Below are 14302 nucleotides of genomic sequence, written 5' to 3'. Positions count from 1 at the left end.
TGGTCTCAAATACCAAAGCTGATTTCGTACTCCTTGCTAATCTCTAATGGGCTTATTATCGAATTGACTAGAAGATTATTTTTGAGAATTTCATCTTATTCATGTAAAACTCAAAAACATATATAGTATCTTTTGGAAGTCCAATTTAGAGAGCTCCATATTAACTATAGTTAGCGTGCTGCCTCTTTTTGTTATGTTAATTATTTGTTGCAGAAATTTTATAAAAAGTTTGATGTTTTGATTTATGTAAAAAGTAAAACTTAATACATTAATTTAGAAGTTTTCTTAATTGAAGCTTTAAGGATGTGAATTTATACATATATTTCATGTCAGTCATGTCAAAATTTTAGGACATGACATTCCAATTTCATCCCAACATATTTAGCAAGTCATTCAACTAAACACAAAAAAGTCAAACAATACTCAAGCTTTGCTTCATTCTTGATAATCAATAAACAAAATGTAAAGTTGGATTGGGTTAAGATCAACCAAGGTAAAGATCCAAAATGAAAATCAGTAGCATAAATAAGAAACACAAAAAAAGAATACACACCTATTTAGAAACTTTTCTCCTGATTTTGACCATACAATCTGATATTTGATTGGGTTTCATTTGTGGATTCTATCTCATGTTTCCAGGATGGCACTAGTTCCCTCGACTTTTTGAGCTTTCAATGCCTCTTCTCTTTCTCATAAAAGCCTTTGCCATGGATTGAGGTTCTCTTCTAAAACGGTCAACACCTTTTACCACTCCTCTTCAAATCAACTTCGAAATCTTCTACTTACAAATAGTAGGGTTTATTTATCTACATGTAACATGTCAGTCCCTTATCCATTGATTGAATTCTCTTGAAATTTCTTAGTTTTAATGACAAATTGGAGAGGTAATCCTTGGGAGGTTTTCATGGTGCTGCAGCTTCCCAGATACAATAATAAAGAAAAATCTTGAACAGCAAGTCTTTCAGTGCTTTCAATACTTTCTGCGTCTCTTTACTTGGCCTGGTGCTAGTGGAAGGCGAACGAACGGAGGGTTCATCGTCTTTTGTTTCTATATCATTTAGAGATCGATCTATATCATTTGAAAACAATGTAGACAAAGTGGAACAAGATATTGGTAGCAGTTCTTCAGCAATTCCATTATGGGACGGCATAGTACTTGGTGCATGAATACTTAATGTCACTGGAAAACTTCTGAGTTGCCATTCGATTTGTGCATTTGCTGAAGGATGCATAACTGAACGGTCTAGCACACATTGCAAACTAGCAAGGGTTGACAACTACAGTACATTCAATAGTAATGTACAAAGGGGAAGGAATGAAAGTAATCTCTTGTACAATTTTGTCCCTACACTATTCTTGGAGAAGCAATGTTGCCTTTAAAATACTTATCATAGTAATGTTGCCTTAAATTAATTAAATCGGAACAATGTTGCTTCTGTCATTTAACCGACCGTTGCCGTAGCTAGTGGGACTCACTTTTCATGAGTTAAGATGCAATTTTACTCCTAAACTATTGTCAGATGAGTAATGTTTTCTTCACCTTTTAAAAATAATAAAATTTAAAAAAATAATAATATTAAATTTGTATATAAAATAAATATAACAAAAATATAAATTATAATTTTATAATTTTATAGAAGAGTTGAAGTTATTTTTCAAGTGAGTATCCGTAAGTAATTATTATATTGATATTGTTGACTTTACAGTTTAAGAAATGATTTATCATTATAACTCATGCATGGAAGATTGTTTGAAAATTTTTTGTGATGACTATAATGTGAAAAGATAAAATATTGATTTTCTTTTTAGACCTATGCACTTGGTTTAAATTGAGGGACTGATTTCAAAATGTTGGTTGTTAATGACAATCTCATTAACCCTTCATGTGCATGGTTATGTTCTAGCTAGCTTGCTAATCATGAGCATCACATTCATGCTTGTTATTCGTTAGCTTAGTACTCACACTTGTAATTTGTGGGCTTTATGGTTGCACTTATTTGTGACTCCTATCATGCTTGTTTTGTGGCTTTTATCCACAATTGACTAATTACTTATCCTCATAGATTGTGTATCCATACTTGTTGATTATTTATCCTTGTGGACTTTGTGTCTATGCTTGTTGATCATTATGATTATGTCCTACTGAAGAATGAGTTTTGAAGCTTGTTTTTCTTAATTTGATCTTGTAATGTAAAAAGTTATTTATATCTTATTTGGATTTTATTGAGTTACATAATTTCTACGTGTTTAAAGTTTATGTTCAAATTTAAAAAATCTCTATTAGTTGTTACTAGAGCTCATACATTCAATGCTTATGTATATAAATAATTGTCTTCAACTATATTGGAACATTATTCACTAAAAATTTATCTTAATTTAGTCTTAAATACTTAGTTGATGCTAAACTTCCTGCTGACCATTGAGAGGTTTATTATTGACTAGAAGTAGAGAAGCTGTAACATGTCAAAATTTAATTAAGAATTAAATTAATTAATTAGAGGCTTTGATTAATTAGTTGGATTGATAAGGGGTTAATGAATTGGGCTAGAAAGACCATTTAGGCCTATTGAGCCCCTAAGAAGGTTCAAATTAGGGTTTTAGAGGTTATTGGGCCAGATGCCTATGTTCTTGGGATTAGAGAAGCTACCCATTTTCGACTGTTTGCTGCAAGGGTGCTAGAATTTTAAAGATCACAAAATGCAATTTGATTTCATTTAGGAGTAAGTTTTTGAGGGTCTTTGGCTGTGAGAAAATGAGGAGTTCTGCTAGGATTTTGTTTTGGTGGATCCTATAAGTGTTTTGAAGCATACAAGTCCTTGAGTAAGCTTCCTCATCCCTTAATTTATCTTTTTCTTGTCTTTGCTGCATGTTTTAGGAGTTGCGATGGTAATTCAAACTTAAGTTTTAATTACAACAATTCCTATGACTTTAATGACGTCTGTGGAGGCTAATAAATGCCTCTAGCATCAAGTTTAAATAGTTGGTAGCATTTAAGCCATTAATGATGGGTTTAGAGTTAATCCTAATACTAAGGAATTGAGTTTAAGTGAATGAGAATTATTGGCAATGCTTATTAGACTCATTAAAGGTTGAATAAGTTAAGGGAAGTTAGTTTTGGGTTGAGATTGACTTATTTATGCTTAGTGGCAATTAAGCCTTAATCATGATTAAGGGTTAATTAATGACAAATAGTCATTAATGCTATTTTGGTGTGAGGCTCCCTTTAAAATCTAAAGCCATACTCTTGGGGTGGTAAACTTAGGAGTAGAGGTAATCAGGAATCTTATCATTGCATAGAACTTTTGCGAGTATAAGTAGTCTAATATGTAATTAATGATACGGGATGTTTGGCATGGATTTGCTATTATAATATGACCTTGAGCATGCTGTACAAATTATGATATGCTTAATTATGAGGCTTGTTTGATAATTGTATTGCTATTGACTATATAGAAATTGTATTGTGAGTAGTATGCCTGGATTGGTTATAAATGGTTGCTGATGTTATTGTACTAGAAAGCATGTTCAATTTGTATATGTTGATATGATGTAGTAGAAAACTTGATTTATTGGCACAAAGTTGGTTATGTAAGTTTTGTTGCTAGAGTAAGCTGATTATGGTAATATGCATGAGTAAATTGCATATGTATGTTGAATTGGCATGAGCATGGTTGGTGGGAGTTCACCCTACATTAGTCGAAGGCCAATTTTAGTGAAAATCCACGTAGTGTAGCCTTCACTGAGTTTGTGCACAGTGGTTGGCATCTTTGATTACTAATATGTTTAGCGTTACCAATAATCTACAGTTGTGGCATGGGTTAGGCATGGTGTTCAATATCATTAATTCTAGATTGGAAATGTGGATCAGGCAATGTATGACAACTTAAAATTTGAGTAAGGGAAACCCATTGGTCCGAGAGTGAGTATAGGAGCTTTTGGCTAGATGACCCCTCATAATTGGAGAGTCGGGTCTAGTTTTAGTCACATGAACTAGACCTATATGGTTTAATAGCCTATGGGTTTGGTTAGATAATATAAGGAGGGATATAAGGTAGTTTTATTAATCATAAACATTAACATATGATAATTTATGGTTTGTATGACCATATAATTGTATATGATATTATTTATCCTTGTATGCAGTTACCACACTTTGATATGCTCTCTTTAAGTTTCTTAGTGATTGAGATTGTTTAATTTCGCTCCCATTACTTGATGGTTACTAAGGGACAATAAGTCAAAGGGTAAGGGGGAAGGCATTAATGGCCAAGAACTAGAGATTCATTTGTAAAGTCTCTAGTTTCACTTGTGTAATTAAATGCTAATTTGCTAACTCTAGGGTGAATGCATATTTTTGCATATGTGAGGGTAATGATTCAATTGTATATGAGCCCACATATTAACTTAGGCAATTTTATTAGTTGTTGGCCTCATATTTTGAGTGGAAGGTCAACTAGGCAAATGTGTAAATATTATGTTTAATATGGTACTTGCTTATGGTACAATATATTAAAGAATAGAGTTTGAATGTATTGTAATATGAAAGAAGACCCTTGTATTATGTAAAGAGTCTAAGTACTCAAGTTGGCACATAGTGGTCTAGGAACCTTATTTGGCATTGGGTTGAGATGGAAATGGTGTTAATTGCTAGTTTACTTAATTACATGCATGTGGACACTTGGATTAGTCTAAATGGAGGTCTGAGTGTTTAATTATTAAGATTTCACTAATGCAAGATAAGGCTTTAATAGGGGACTTTCTACATCAATTAATGGAAAAACAATGTAAAAAGTTCAGGCGGAGACATTTTCATAATATTTGCCATTGACCATTAGACTTTTTACATCGAGTGTCCTAGCAGCCGATGTAAAAATACTTTCTACATTGAGTGCCTCTATGCTCGATGTAGTATGTGTATTTTTTCCATTGGGTGCGGACACTCGATGTAGAAAGTGCTTTTATTTTAAAAAAAATAAAAAAAATAGTTACTTCTTATATTGGGTGTCTCTATACCCAATGTAGAAAGTGATTTACAATATCACATGTGTGACTTTTTGTCTTCATTGTCTTCTTTTTCTTCTTCAAAACCCCACGCCATTGTGTCTCTTCAAAACCCAATGGTGTAGCACTCATGTTAATCATTTGTTGTCTTTGATGTGTCTGTCAATCTCAGTTGTCATCTCCCTCATCGTGGCTTCAGCCTCCACATGATCATCCTTCTCTTTCTAAGCCTCCTCCTCCTCGATCAGCCTTTATGTCCTCCTCCTCCTTTTCATCAAACTTCATTGTTGTCCTCTGCACATAGATTTAGGTTATCTTTTTGCTCTCTAGTTTTTTACTTGACCAAAGCACTCTATCTTCACTGTATAGACTTGGTGATTAAATTGGGATTTACTTTATTTATGGAGTTTTTTTTATTATCATTGTCCTCTCTAGTTAGGTAGTCTTGAAATTTATCTCTATCCAAATTGCATGAGAAGGTGTAAATATACATGTTTAAGTAATTTAACAACATTTGTGCTAATTTAATGTTTTATAAATGAACATGTTTAGGATGGTTCACCATTTAAGTTTTTCTTGCTTATGAGTTACCTACTAAATTGCATAAAGCAAGTTATTTGTGTATTTGGGGTCCTTTCTTAATTATTAGCAATTTTCCCTATATTGTTTCAATATAAGTGAAAGCTATCAGAGATAAGAGAGAGACTAGAGAAGATTGGAAAATGTCATGTCTATTACTATTGCGATGAGTACAATATATACAAGAAGGAAGAAATAACCTAATAATAACTATTTACAATAATATCTTATCAAATAATATCTGTTAATAATGGCAAATAACATCTCTTAATAATGGCATAATAAATAGTAATATATCTTTAAAACATTAGAAAAAACATCCCTCCTTAAACTCAAGATGGCTTAATAGAGAGCAACTTGAATTTCTCTACCAGAAATTGAAAGTGACATGGATGAAAAGACTTCGTAAACAAGTAAGTTGGTTGATACTTGGTTCGAATTGAAATTAAGTTAGATAATTCCTAGAACAACATGCTACTGAGTATAGTGATAGTCAATCTTAATGTGTTTGGTTTACTCATGAAACACATCATTATGATCAATTTTGATTATAGCTTGACTACCATAATAAATGTCATGTGGAGGAGCCCTGAGATGTTCCTAACTTATCAACTAACCAATGGAGCTAAAGTACCTTAGTAGTAGTGTTTGCTAGTGCATGGTATTCTGATTTAGCATTGGAGTAAAAAGCTAACGTCTACTTCTTACTTCTCCAAGAGATAAGGGAATGATCGAGGGAGATATAAAAACTAGTCGTAGATCATTGGTTATCATGATCATCACCCCAATCGACATCAGAGTAAACTTGTAGTGTAAGGGAAGAGCTAGCAGTGAAGTGAAGCCTATAATATAGAGTGCCTCTATTATACAAAATAATTTGAAGAATTATTGCATAATGAGTTGTCCGAGACTTTAACATAAATTGACTAACAATGAGGACTGCATAAGCGATGTCAGGATGGGTGATAGCAAGATAGATGACAGCAAACTCTAATTTACCAAGATTGCTCTGTGAAGATGTGAAAATGACTTTCTCTCTTTTGCTCTCACAAATGACTGCACATTAACCTAAATATGACCCCTTTGAACTTAGGATGGAGGATGGAAACACTAAGGAAGGCAGTCACTCTCTGAAAACTTACTTTTCGTGAAAAAAAAATAAAATTCTATGGCTCTGATATCATGAAAAGTATCATAAATAAGAGAGAGACCAAAGAAGATAGGAAAATGTCATGTCTATTACCATTATAATGAGTACAATATATACAAGGAGGAAGAAATAACCTAATAATAACTATTTACAATAATATCTTATCAAATAATATTTCAATAATGACAAATAATATCTCTCAATAATGACATAATAAATAGTAATATATCTTTAAAATATTCTAGATAACGAAAAGCTTTCGGAATTTTGGTTCATCCTCTTCTCTCGTAGCACATGCTTGTAATTTTTTAGTGTGCATGCCTTTGTTGACATAATATTCTGTGGTCCTCACTGTATGAGTGAGTAATCAATATCAAGTATGAATCTAGGAAAGAGTGGCTAGTTAAGGACGATGAAACTGCCATAAAAGCAGAATCTTGAAGTCACTGCTGACATGAATTGCCCAGCAAATTTTAAGGTCGAGTGCAATAAGAATGACAGGGTGATATGTGGCTCTGCAGCATTGTGAACTATGGGAGGAAACAACTGAATTTTCAGATGTGTTAGCTGCGCAGATGTTATGAGATTTTTTTCTTAAAAATTGATGTAGACTAGTTATTCCTCCATTCTGACACTTCTCTGTTATATCTTAAAGTCATTGCAAATTAAACTAATCCCATTGTGTCGTTTAAATTGTAAATGCTTTGTATTTAAATACTCTGTAGCTTCAATAATTTCACTTGAAGGGCATCTTAAATTGTAAATTGTGTATCTTAAGGAATTTTAAGTTTGGATATATCTTAAATTTGTCATGGTCTAGTTTTGAGGTGTCCAGAATAATTATCTGAAGTGTTTATCATGATCCCAAGAATTATAACTGCCATTGATGATGAGGTTGTAATGCTTGCACACACAGATGAGTAAATACAAGTGATCTAGAGGTAGCCTCTGCTATTGGACCTTGGACTATGTTGGTGTGCGTGGATTGTCCTATCAAATCTCGGCTATAAATATTCGTTACTCGTGTTAGCCTATTTCTTTTGTAAGTTATATAGCTGTGTTTTGGTTTTGTTTTTGTCTTCTTTTGAGCTGTGATAAGGCATAACTGATCATAAGCATCTTATAATTAAGAAGCTTTCATTATTTGCTAAGGCATGGTCTTTGGTTGCAAATGCAGAAAACTTTAATAGTTTTCTTGCCTCTATTGCATAAGTAAAGAACAGAAGGTCCATGAAAATGCTTGAAGGTTCGTTTTCTTTTTTCTTGTTTTTTTTTTATATTTCGTTTTTTTTTTTTTTGCCTTTGGTCGTCATCTTGTAAAGGTTTGGGCTTGGCTCCATTTCACTGCAAGCTCTATTTCAACTGGAATAAGAAACTTAAAGCTTGAAGAGCTTGGGAATGCGTTGCTTACATATCCAGAATCTAACATTAAGTTTATGAAGGAGATTATTCAAATCTCTAAAGAAATTAAAATGATCAGATCAGAGCATTGTTAAACATGGATTTGTACTACTCTTGGTTGTTTTCTGAAAGAGATAATTCCATTGTATGTATTCCGCATGTTATGCATTATTATATCAATATATTTTACATTTAGTTTACTTCCTCAATTTGGTTAGTTTCATTTACTTTTTCTTAATTCATTTTTATATTTATGCATTTGACAGTTATCCTATTACGCTGCCCAACAAAAAGGGACTAGAAATGAAGGTTTCAAAGATAAAAACTGTCAGAAAGATGTGTATTATGAGTCCACTGTTCTTTCAGCATAAAGGTTCCAGCTCATGTTGGATAAATACCTTATTTAGTAGTATTAATTAACTAATACTTAAAAGGAATTTTATATGTTTTTTAGCACACAAAAATTCTGTTTATTTTGTTTAATTGTAATTCCAATTCTTTTGTTATGATTTTAATAAATGAAAGTTAGACTTGAATTGTTATATATTTGAATAAGTTAAATATCTCTTTCTTATTTTATGACTGTTGAATTTAATTTCTTTTAATTTTTTTATTTATTTTAGGGATTTTTTTGGGCTGTAAATCCTATAACCTAGAAAAACATCCCTATTTTATTTTTTCAATACTACTTTCCATATCGATTCTAGCTACAATTGATGTAGAAAGTGGCCTTTCTACAACAGTTGTACAACCAGTGTAAAAAGTCACTTTCTACACCTGAAATAATATCACTTTGTGAATCGATGTAAAAAATATTTTTTAACCATTTAAAAAGCATTTTCTACTATAGTGTTTGATGTTAGTACAACTGGTGTAAAAAATCACTTTCTACACTCCTTAAACAACATCGCTTTGTAAATCGATGTAAAAAGTATTTTTTCAATCATTTAAAAAGCCTTTTTTAGTGTAGTGTTTGATGTTAGTATATGATTGTTGCCATGGCTGGGTTGTCACGTAGGGCTTGCCATTGTGAGTTATGCTTGAGGTCATGGCGAGTATAGGCATTGGTCTTGGTAGTGATAAGATAGGCCGTTGGCCATGGTGAGAAGACCTTAATGCCATGGGCTGTAGTAGGGGTGTGCAATATACCTGAAAACCTGCCAACCTGCCCAAACCCACCCGACTCGTTTATAAATAGGTCAACCCATAACCATTTATTGAGGGAAGGAAAATGGGTATAGGCAGGTAATACCCGTATAGGTATAAACAGGTGGGTAACGGGTTAGCCCTCGGGTGGCCCATGCCCCCCTTGTGTATATATATATATATATATATGTTGGTCTATTCTACAAAAATGTGAAATAGAAAAAAAGATCCTCTTCGCCCGTGAGGTTACTTCAGCTGTTATCAGCACCCTTCACCCGTGCCCTAGCTCCATTGTTCCGTCCGCCACTTCACAAGTTTGCCTGGCCAATTTCTCTATTATTTGCCTGATCTTCGTCACGGCTTGTGCGAGATCCTTGTCCTTCCTCTAACTCTTACTAATTGACGCACGCTCCAACCTTCTACCTCCAGCATCGACCTCTGGTCTACTCTAGCTAATAGCTAGTAGACACTCGCATGTAGCGGCGTGCTCCAGGTTCGACCTTTAGGCTCCTTTGTTATAATATTGTTTTGGTTCTTAACTAATGGTCTGATGCTTTTAGTTCTTAGTCTTAATGAAAATTACAAAATTAATGGAATGTATGAGTGTGAGTGGTGTGTGCATCTTTTCTTCTCTTAACTTTGCTTCATTTCCCCTTCTGTACAGAGCCTTGTATGTGATGGTTGTTGCTATCCTCAAAATATTGTAAAATGGTTTTACATATGTATATATATATATATATATATGGTGATGCAATGTACGATAATCAAACTCAAACAAGCTTTTCAGTGTTCTGTTCTAGTTTTTTGAGGTTAAAGATGCGGACCTTGTTTCTTGAATAATGTAAAAACCCCCTTGCTTCACTACTTCTTCTCGCGAGCCTCGATATCCAAATATATAGCCTTCCAAGTTCTAACCTTGTTAGAAGCTATCAAGTTTATACTTTGTTTGAACTTTGAAGTTCTGATTCTATCATGATATCATCTGATGGATAAAAGAATTGCTTTGATGTATTTAGTTAATTTCTACAATCAATTTTGAAGTTATAATTATTGTTTGGTTGAAGGTGAGTGCTTGTGCCATTACTATTTAAGTGTTCAGATTTTATCTATGTTGTTGAAAATGTGTAATTTTGTTTATATTTTAGTTAATGTGATGTACCAATGTGTTTGTGATTGATTTGGTTTGGCTGTTGTATAGTATTTACTTTTAAATATGGAAAATGTGCAAGCTATGGAAGGGAACATGAATCTAAAGCTACCAATACCACCACCATCCCAGCAATATTTACTGAACCTAGAGCTTTTCAAGCTGAAGAAGCTTCACTTCCTAAATGAAAAAGAAGTGCAACATCTAAATGTGGAATCATTATGAAAAATTTATAAATAAAAAAGGTGAGCATTAAGCTAAATGCAACTATTGTGGAAAGGATTTTGCTGGCTATTCTTCTAAAACTGAGACTAAGAACCTTTAACGACATTTTGATTCTTGCCCAAAGAATCCAAACAAAGCCAAGGCGGGATAGTCCTTATTCTCTGCTTCTTTTACTAAATCAATGACTTATCACCTGTATAATACAGAACAATACAAAAAAGCAGTTGCTGAATTCATCATTTTAGATGTGATGCCATTTCAAGTTGTAGAAGGGAAAGGTTTTAAAAAAAATGTTGGAAGTACTTGAATCGAGATTTACCTGCCCCTCCCACACTACTATGGCTAAGTTATGCTATAAGATATATCTAGAAGAAGCAAAATGTTTGAAAAGGTATTTTAAGAAATCTAAAGTTTGTGTGTCACTCACCACAAATTGTTGGACTTCAATTCAAAATTCCAACTACATGTGTTTGACAGCTCATTGGATTGATAAGGAATGGACATTATAAAAATGAATTTTGAATTTTTGTGTGGTGGAAAACCATAAAGGGGATACCATTGGCAATGAAATTGAGGGATGCTTATTCTATTAGGGTATTGAGAAAGTATTTGCAATTACAGTTGATAATGCTTCTTCTAATGATTCTGCTGTTGTGTTTTTAAAAAAGCGTTTGAAGGATTTAGGAGGTCTAGTTTGTGATGGAAAATTCTTGCAGATATGGTGCGCTACTCATATTTTGAATTTAATCATTTCAAAATGCCTTAAAGATATGAATTAGTCTATTGAACTTATTTAGCATACAATCAAGTTTGTTAGATCTTCTCCTGGTAGGCTTAAAAAATTCAAGGAGCTTGTTGAAAAATTGAGAATTGATTTAAAGAGTCTTCTTAACATAAATTGTCCCACTAGGTAATTTACATGATTGTTAAATTATGATTGTTTGCATTATAATATGTAATTTTTTCTAACATTTAAATCTTTTACTCATCTTGATAGGTGGAATTCAACATACATCATGTTGTAGAATGCCGTTAAGTTCACTAAGGTCTTTGATAGAATGGAGGATGAGGATCAAGATTATAAGAACTATTTCAAAAAAAAAGTTAAACTATCTTCAAGCTCAAGCTATGTTGATGATAGGATGGAAATGGAGGATGATGATGAACTTAGTGATCATGATGGTGATGAAGGTACAATTAAACATCCTAATGCTTATGACTAGAGTGTGGCAAAGGAATTTCTCACCTTTTTGGAGTTGTTCTACACTATGACTCTTCAATTTTCTAGATCAAATTATGTCACATCAAACACATGCTTTCAAAATATAGTTGCAATCAAGACACAACTGGACTCAATTGCAACTGAATCTAATTCTTTGTTGAGTGACATGGCAAAAAGGATGCAAAGGAAATATGACAAGTACTGGGGAAAGGCAAAAAACATGAATCCATTGTTGGTGATAGCTGTGATTCTTGATTCTAGATACAAATTTTCTTATGTTGAAGTTTCTTTTAAACATTTCATTGGTGATTACACAAAGAGGGAAATGATGAAAAAGAAGATTATGGGGCTCTTGCATCGCTTATTTAATGAGTACTCTGCAACTCTTACAGCCAGTGGTAGTGAACCATCTGACACTGGTACAGAGGTGGGGGATAGCAGTGGTAGTGGTAGGGGAAAGCAAGTTCCTCTATCTTATAGAAAAATTATTGATGTGGTAATGCAAGATTTCTTAGCCACCATAATGAGTAAGCGTCCGAAGAAACCAATTTCAGAGGTGAAAGAGTACCTTAATGTAGAGTTAATTGATGCTTGTGATGATAGTTTTGTCATTTTGGCATGGTAGAAAGTGAATTCTTCTAAGGATAAAGTTCTGGGTTTGATTGCACGTGATTTTTTAGCTATGACTATCTCCACTATGTCTTCAAAATCTGCTTTTAATACTGGGGGTTGAGTACTAGATACTTTTAGGAGTTCCTTATCTTTGAAAATGGTCGAGGCACTCATTTGCACCCAGAATTGGCTATCATCAACATTATGCACCCCATTAGAAGAGATTAATATCGACTATTTTGATGAGACTATACATGCTGTTGATAATAATCTGAATAAGTTATTTTATTTATATTCATTTTAATTCTTCATATTATATAATATATATTATTACTTACTAATCTAACTATCTTAATTTGTCTTGTAAAGGAAGAGTCAATAGCTCAATCTTCTGTCGTATCAAGTGACTCTAAAGAAGATAAATGAGGATCAATGAGGCTAAATGGCTTCCATCTTTTGACTTTAAAAATTATAATTATTGATCCTTATTTATTTAGTATTTTTTGTTAAAATATTCGTATGTTTTGATTCCTTTTTTTTAAAGAAAAGTCTATATTAGTAATTCAAATATAATTTACCTTTATGAAATCTATACTTCCAGCCATACTTTTATTTGAGGAAAGGGTCCAGCTGTTCATGACTTGTGAATGATTTAACATCTTATAGATTTTATATTGTATAACAAGATTGATTTGATGTTCAAACTTGGAATGCTAGGATTGATGCGTAGCTTATTTTTCATTTTTAGTGGCTTTTAAAGCTGTTAAGGTTATCAAATTAAACATGATAAGCTGATTTTTTTTTTGGGGCAGGGGACAACCACAAGCTGCCAAAGGTGCAGGCTCAGGAGGCGGCCGTGGTAGAGGTAAAGGTGGTCATGGAGGAGGCTATGGAAGGGATGGAGAGGTGGTCCTCCTAGAACTGGTGGCTGTGGGGTGTTTCAGGGGGAGGGGAAGGTGAGAGGATCATTTTGTGTAATGTTTTTATAGTACTTCAATTGTCTCTCTTTGGAGATAACATAGGACATCCAATCAAAAGATATTTAATACTAGAATTAGCCACATTTTTAATTGAGTGATTCTATCTGAGCTTCTTTAATGATGTTGATTCTTAAATTTGAAGTTTATATTTGAAATCTCTTTAGGTAGATATTATTGGGTGCTGTGGGTAAGTGAGTGATTCAGACTCATTTGCACCTAATTAAAAATAAATGCAAATGAGTATAAGTGGGTACGGGCGGGTGGTCACCCATTTACCTATAAATGAGTGGGTAATGGGTACGGCCATGGGTGACCCATATCTGTCCGTTTACACCCTAAGCTACAATATAAGAGGCAATAGCCACAGTGAGGGTGTTTAGATAAAGTTGGCTATAGCAAGGGTAACCTTTGCCACAACAAGCGTGTACTTGTGTGTTAGCCTCGTCAAACGTGTTTTGGCCGTGGCAGCTGTACTGAGTTACGTGAACTTGTGCAGTTTGTCCAAATGATTGTTTTGGCCTTCTTGTCCTGTTGTTCATTGCAAGGTTAAATTTTTCCATGTTTCCTCAAAACTTTTATTACTTTGACTTTGGAAAAAATTCTTTTAATATGTAATGATTTCTTCTCGGGATTCCAATTCCTTTTTGCCTGTAGTAAATGTTTGAAATGAGAATGCCAACATTTATCTTTTTTTTTAAGAGTGTTGGTTGGTTGAGTAGCAGAGAGTTAATGATAGAAGTACTCATTACATAAACTATGGATTATGCGTAAAATTTGAATTATAAAATTTTATTTTATAAATTTAATTTTAAATGTTTTACATAGACAATAATTAGGGT

At 33.2% G+C, this 14302-nt stretch overlaps 1 long non-coding RNA gene across 1 annotated transcript; it reads left to right on the top strand.

The window, feature by feature from the left end:
- The first annotated feature begins 647 nt into the window (after positions 1 to 647).
- On the top strand, positions 648 to 1418 carry LOC129310663 (uncharacterized). The gene is made up of 2 exons (XR_008593164.1): positions 648 to 819; positions 917 to 1418. It is a non-coding gene; the product is annotated as an uncharacterized LOC129310663 (long non-coding RNA).
- Positions 1419 to 14302: the final 12884 nt, after the last annotated feature.

Source organism: Prosopis cineraria, unplaced genomic scaffold (assembly GCF_029017545.1).
Source record: "Prosopis cineraria cultivar Desert tree isolate PC_DT_omini unplaced genomic scaffold, ASM2901754v1 PC1, whole genome shotgun sequence".
NCBI classification, from domain to species: domain Eukaryota; kingdom Viridiplantae; phylum Streptophyta; class Magnoliopsida; order Fabales; family Fabaceae; genus Prosopis; species Prosopis cineraria.
The sequence above is the reverse complement of the archived record's forward strand: the minus strand, read 5'-3'. Positions and strand labels throughout refer to the sequence as shown.